The sequence below is a fragment of the Anopheles darlingi genome, chromosome 2 (genome assembly GCF_943734745.1).
Source record: "Anopheles darlingi chromosome 2, idAnoDarlMG_H_01, whole genome shotgun sequence".
In the NCBI taxonomy this organism is placed as follows: domain Eukaryota; kingdom Metazoa; phylum Arthropoda; class Insecta; order Diptera; family Culicidae; genus Anopheles; species Anopheles darlingi.
The window spans coordinates 71,958,557-71,966,056 of NC_064874.1; the positions used below are offsets into that span (position 1 = coordinate 71,958,557).

At 45.6% G+C, this 7,500-nt stretch overlaps 1 protein-coding gene across 1 annotated transcript in view; it reads left to right on the forward strand.

Moving 5' to 3' along the window:
• LOC125959510 (uncharacterized) overlaps positions 1-7,500 on the forward strand; it is a 31,792-nt gene that overhangs the window by 848 nt on the left and 23,444 nt on the right. The window lies entirely within an intron of this gene.

Genomic DNA, 7,500 nt, shown 5'->3' on the forward strand with positions numbered 1-7,500 from the left:
TGTACTCAAAAAGACAAAGTATATATAATTGAATTTGAAATCACATTTTTCCGCAAAGCGAATTTAGAGCTTATGCTAAACCATCATTATGGTTCTACGATGCGTTTGAGATGTAGTTATACACAGAAATTCCTAATCAACAAATTGCATCTATTGATTATGTTTAGATTCTCTAGAAAAGCTAATAGAATATAGCTTCTTAACAAAATGTTATTATCGAAGAGAATGTAAATGATTCATTATGCTTTCTAGTATAACCTGTCGCACAAACACATACCACATTGTGCAGCATCTTTGTGTCAATTCACGCTAGGCAGAGCATAAATAATCATTTAACACGAATCATACATACACATTTAGCTCTGGTCGTTCGGAAAGAAAAGTGACAAAACCATATCCTCACCCAAGGTATTCGGTGAAAGCCGGTCTCTTCCTTTAAAGTCAACCAATTAATGGACCACCATGATCATGCGGAGAAAATGGAAAACTCTCTCACTCTTACTCGCTTTAAAATATGCATACATGGAAATAGACACTCCTCAGACCTTCTGGCGCTGCTGAGTGCACCTCTCCACACTCTACGGTAACACCAGACACACACCGGCAGCAATGCTCGGTTCGGTCGCTTCTACACGTTTTCCCATATGCATATGATTGACATAAATCTCTTCTGCCCAAAGCAGTTTGCGCTTATAAATGTAAAATTGTGATAAGAATCAGTCGAAATGGTCCTGTGTGTGTGTGTGCGAGCACTGGTCTGGAACGAACTCCGTGACGTTTGCTGCAACCGACGACGTATCCTTTCTTTCCTGCCCTTCGGGTGAGCCGGAGTTTGATATGGGAACCGTGATAGAGCCACGTCCTTATTACACCGATGCATGCATATTGGATGCAAAGCGACGACCGTTTGCCCCGGAGGAGCCCTCTGGGAGCTCCAGAGCTTCAGCTTCAGTATCTGGCTGGCTGCGTTGGAATGCACTGAAGATGGCGTTCGAATAGGACCGAAGAGAGCAGTCTCGGGATGCCGCTCTTTGTGAGGCCACTTTTAACGTCCGCATTCGAGAAGTGAAGCTGCAGCGACTACAAACGACTTTACACGGGGCCACGGTGACCGTAAAAAACTTGTTAAATCTGTTTGGGATTTATTTGAACGCATGATAAGAGGCATCCAAGCAAACCGGGAAAGGGATGTTGTGGCAAATTTCCGAAATAATCACAACAACGAAGCCATTTTAATTGGTCGAGATTTGTTTTAAATTTAAAGCCCGCAGCAGTCGAGATATTGAAACCCTTGGTGACAATGCTAGTTGAGGTTGAGTGATTCGGTTTCGAAACGGGGAGCACATTTCAATGCACATGAAACATGGCGTCGCACCGGACCGGACCGACCCCGCCGGAAGCTTGTCTAAGATCAAACACATATGCGCTACAGTAAAAGTGATCGTCCCGAGTGAATCAGAGCGACAACGACGACGACGACGCTGACAACGAGGAGCAGTATTTGCGGTGCTCGTGCTCGAGCAGTGAGCATGTGAGAGTTTAATGTAAACACGAAAGACATTATGCGGATGTACTTATGGTGCCGGAGATCTAGCCCGAGGACGCTGACGACGGTGCTGCACTCTGCGAACGATAGCCAAGCGCTTCTTGAGTCTCACGGGACGTCAGCCGGTTGGTTGGCTGGCTGGTTGGCAGGCTGGGACCAGGCCACATACACATGGAAGCTCGCAAGATAAGTGGCGAAATCTCGCTCCGAGCGTAATGAGCAGAAGCTTCCCTCGTCGCTCGCTCGCTCGCTGGCTCACTTACTGGTCCAATGGCAGATTGAAGTGTTGAGATTATTTGCATAATGAAAGAAAATGCTCACCCAATCCCAAGCCCAAAGAGCCGAGCTCCGGTTAGTTTGGAAAACTGGAACGAGCACCATTTGCACCGCAGCCCTGATCCAGCGGCGGCGTTACAGCAGCAGCAGCAGCAGCAGTTTTCCGGCGGCAGAATGTTCGCCGCATTCCGCGCACACAAGCGAAGCGGAAGTCGGTTTTTGGTGAGCTGGCTCAATGTGAGGATGATGTTTGATTAGTTGAAACCTCGAGAGACCACCAGCATCGAGAGCGAAGTGTCTCAAAACGCGTTTTAAGAGGTATAAGCGGAAGTTTGAACTTTGAGAACATTGGTCCTTTCCGGCATCATGGTCCGGAAAGATATCAGCGTCAGCTAAGGAAGCATGTTTTTTATCAAAAACGATTTAAGCACTCACCGCTAATGCAGACAACGTGCATTGTGATCAGTTAAAACAACTACACAACTATTATAGATAAGTACTGAATGATGAAATAAATGATTTCTTTAGAAACCACAATTAATATATTTAACACCGTTTTGGAGGTTATGTTTCCTCTTTTAGAATCATTAGAAAATAGTTTGATCGAGTACTAGCTCCAGCTTCGGAAAATCCCACATTGAAAAAGGTTTCTCAGAGACGCATTAATATTGTTTGATCATAATGCGTTCGTATAATCATATTGAGTTTTGGGGAAAAGCAGATTAGGATATCAATTTAACGTTTAGGGCACACTCCATGTGGTCTCTTGCCATGTTTCCTCCAATTGATTACCTTTACCATGTTGATGCAAATTGCTCAATTAGGTTCCCCATAAAAACGGCCATGATCGAATGTAATCGGATAGGATGTTTTCGTAACAATGGTTTTTCAACGGAAAAATGTTCAATTATTTCAATTTACTTTGATGTAACATTGATACACACACATACAAAGCGGCCGCGAGAACCGCACCCACGAGCGATTGATTGGACACACTGATGTTCAGTTTATCGTCCTCGGAAGGCCGTGTCGGGCGATTTGCAACGCACCACAGCAACCGGAACAAGAATTAGAGATTGGCTGGTTTTGCCATTTTGTGTGGCTGCTGCTGCTGCTGCTTGTAATGCAATTTCCACTCCGCTCCGTTGCGGAAGCGGAAAAGTGCGGAAAAGTGCGGAAACGCAGTGCCACGATGCAGCACAACCAAATGGTGCTGACTGAAAACAATCAGCCGCATCCGTTTCAGTTCAGCATTCAATTTGCGAATAAATATTCCACCCTTTTGTGATAAATGGATGACGTTTTGTTTATTGCCCCCGGTTGGGTGGAGGGCGGTCTCTGTTCCGCTCGAGGCAGACAGGCTGCTAGTTTTCTGGGTTTTCCCCCCCCGGCGGGGGTAACAATCCGGGGAGCTACTGGGTTTGTAACCATCTTCGATTGCACCGAACCCGCCGCCAGCGAGTGGAGCGAATCCGATCGATCCGGTATTGAGCCAAATCACTTTCATGATTGCAACCAACAGCTTTTGTCGCGGCGAGGAATTTGCAATATGCAATCTCAACAGAACGAGAACGTTTCTCGACCGAGACGGTATACTTCGGTGAGGCCAACGGAGCAATCGGAAGCCAAGGGTTGGCTGTATACAAGAAACCATTTGCAGAGGTTGTTGGTCGAAGGCTATTTGTCATTGGAATAGGCCCAATCGGCTTCCTGATAGCATATTTATGCATGATACCGCGATGCCAAATGTTTCCAGAAGATATCGGAAAAACCGGGAAACTTGGGCTTCTTTGATATCATAAACCACGTTGCGCGTTGCGTACCCCCCACACACACACACACACAGACACATAGACGCGCTCCTGCCAAAGGAACACGCTCTTATTGGGGTCGCGATACGCATTGCAAAAAAAAAATTGTGATGAACGGAGGACCTCGGGAAGTTCGAAACATATCCCGAAATCGGCGGTACTTCCGCGAGGCCATAATTGAAACGAAGTCTTCGCGTCTGACTTTCTCGACACAAAGTCTGCAGAAATGCTCGGGATAGGGGGAAGCACGAAAGGCTCGAAAGTAAATATACGAAGAAGAAGTTGCAATAAGATTTCGCCCGGAATTCCCGTTCCGGCAAGGTCTGCTGTCAGTGTGATGAGGCGGGTATACGCCTCAGGTGAACGATTGCCAACCGGAAGTCCCCCAAAAACTAAGCTACTCGACCGCCTCGAGGAGGTGGTACTGAACTGGCTGGAAGAGGGAAACATAAAACTTTCAACGAATCTTTCGGCTAAAGGGTTGTCGATAGCGAATCCCAATAAAATGGCCAAGTGCGGCCCGGATCCACCGGATTGTCGAATCCCACCGAGAGCCGCTATCGGGCTGGTTCAACCGGCTGGCTTACGCCATTTCAACCGAAACCGATTCGAACCTGAAATGTTTGAAGTTTGAACGAAAAGCAAGCTGGTTACTAATGCGCTGCTTGCTGCCCGCCCCTGGTGGTGATGGTGAAGGTAATGGTGGTGGCCTACTACGTTGCGTGGCGTTCCAGTTTCGGGCAACTTTTCTCGACCTCAGCCAAATGCCAAAATGCAAAGGGTCGCTCTCTCGCATCCTCGTGCGCTACCGGGATAGTCGCCGTAGTAGCCGCCCAAGAGTCGAGTCGAGAGCATTCGTTTGATGCGGATTGAATGCCGAAAAGAACGAAGAAAAAAAAATTAGTGCAAAGGGGCAGCGTTGGCTGGGGAGCTGGGAGCTCCTTTTGCTGGTGCTCTTGAGTTGAGTCAAGAGGAATCTCCAGGGAACGGAAATCGAGAAAAAGGTGCCCAAGCGGTTGTTGCACCGAGGAGCAACCCCCCGAGAGGGTCTTGTGAAGTCGAGGCGCTCGAAAGGAAGGCATTGTAAAGGAAGTCAGAACCAAGTTCGTCAAAAAATCGTCCGGTGGGCGGGTGAGCTTCTGTGAGTGTGTGTGTGTGTGTGATGCATCATAGATTACAAGCGTCTTGCAGGCGATGGTCGGTTCGAGGGGGTGGCCACCATTTTAACTGCATTGCAGATCCAACTTTTTCACTGTCGGTCGGAACAAGATTGAAGAGATTTTGAGCATCGACGGGGCGCATCGAGTCTTCCGTGCGGAGGGTCTCGTCTCTTTCAGACGATCCAGTGGCCAGGACACGTTCGGTGTGCTCATCGTTCATTATACTTTCATCGGTCATTTGAAGCCGGTGAGCGCTTCTTGTTCTCTCTCTTTCTTTTTTATGCGTCATCGAAGTAAAAGATTTATGCCAAGATGCTCGATACCTCGAAGCTGCACCGCGGATAGTTATTGGAAATCATCCTGCACCGCATTGTGCATTCATTGACCGTTGTGTTAATGGCCGCTGAACGCTCTCACAGTGGGTTCGAGAACATTTCACTGTGGGTTCGAGAACATAGTTTTTTTTTAATCGAAAAACAACCCAACAACACAAAACCGCTCGAGAAGCAGTTAGATTGGTGTGCGATGAGGTAGGCACCTTTTTCGGGGTCGTCGGTCGTTGCTCGTTGGCCAACTTTTAATCGAATCGAGCTGCGGCGGCGACATTTTTGTTGTGACGTGATCGTAAGAGGGATGCAAGAAACGAGTTGTTGATGAGGATGCAAAATTGTCAAATGGTCGAAGTAGGAATGGAAAACACCTCCGTTCCGGCGGTGGGCTGGTTTGTGTGTGTTTGCGAGCCAAATCAAGCCAACGGCATCGATATCGATGCTATCGAATATTACGGGGCACAATGTTTGTAAGCAACACATGTACCTTTTGTCGATTTCTTTGGCACTTCCTGTAACGAAGAAAAGCATTAACATTACAAAACAGTAACATGGAACAGCATGCATAAGGCAGTCAAATCAACGGAGGTGTGTTATGCCATTTATAAAACTGATGCTATCATGCTATCATTTTTAAAACTAGTGCATGTGCAAAATATTGACTGATGTCGAAGCTGTTAATACATTTGAATTGAAATACCCTTAGATTTACAATTCTTTTTAACAAATGTAACGACGGACGAGCCGTTTACACTTGACAGTTCTAGTTTGTTCAGATTCGGTCCACCTGTGGGATAGAGGTGAAAAATTACTTTACGAAATAAGTGTTCTAAATGATCATAATTAATTTGATTTCCACAATCAATTCCACCTCATTAGTATTATACAGAAAAGATATTGGTCACTTATATACGACTGTTTAATCTAAAAAAAACAGCACAGAAAATATTGTTAGATTATGTTGAAAAAGTCCAAATTGTAATGATTTTTGTTTAATGCAATCGTAATGAGATTTAATGCTGCAATTCCTAATCACATTTCATTCCAATAATTATATTTTCCAAAGTATTCCTTTGGAAAATATAATTATTATTTATAGCCGAATACTACTAATTTTAGAGATAAAATTATTTAGAGCCGAATACATTAGGTACGTTCTTTTTTATGAGCTTCAAAGTTACGCCACCATAATTTGTATTTGACGATGCTTGCAAATTGCATATTATTATTTTGAATAATGTTGTACTCTCTGGTTTAGATGCTTCGTGTAATGCTCATCAGGCGGTAATTATACTTGAAATGTCAAGGATTTCACATTTGTTCACTCCTTTCGATCGATAAAAAAAACAATTTTCCCTCTTAAATTTCCCTTTAAATACACAATGACACCGTATGATGATCACGACCTTGCTAATCGGTTATTTCAATTAACAATCGGGCAGATAAAAGATTACAAATCGGTTCCATTAGAACCTGTTAGACTCAATTCAACGCTCAAGTGGAAACAATTTCCAGTGGCTACAGAAGTAAGCATCACATTTTGACCAGCGGTTAATGCTCTCCCACCACTAAAAAGCTTGACGACGAAACAGCAAATTGACAACCGAACACAAATCGGGAAAGCTGAGCGCAGGCAAAATCAAATGATTGCCCGTTGGCCCGGATTGTTTGCTGTCGATTAAGGGCTGAGCTTTCCCTCCCTTTCCTCCCCATCTCCTGTGCTCCTCTGTTACAGCAATTCGGTAATCAAAAGGCCGAAAATCGCCTTTCGCGTAGTATGAAACTCATCGAAGCGAACGATGGTTGGGGTGACCAAAAAACAAAACAACAAAAACAGCTGACACAGCACACTACGACCATTGGAATGGAGGCCCGGGAGGGGAAAGCGACAACAACAACGACGACGAAAAAAAAAGTGCTGTAGCAATAAAATGCGTATCCGTTGGCATACGTGTTGGCGCCCTGGTAACAACAACCGTGTCGAACAGTGCGCCGATCGAAGTGACGCCGGATTATAGAGCGAAAGAGCTGTAAATGTGGCCTGGACTAGGGCCTATGGGGAGAACCAGGACAGATTCACGTTTGTGTGTGTGTGTGTGTTTGTGCGCCATCGAGGATGAGCAGCAGGAAAAATCGAAAACAACGCGTGGCCATTGCTGCGAACAGCTCGTCGTTGTACTTTGTTCATCAACAACAACACACACACACACACACACACACACACACAGCGCAAACGGCTCATCCTCCCAGCTTGACCTGACATTGTTTGGAAGCGTGTTGTTGATCGGTTTGTTATTGGTCCCGTGGGAGTTCCGGGAGTAGAGTCGGGCCGTAACATAAAAACCATGTTTGGCCGAGTACGATTAGCACCGGTACCA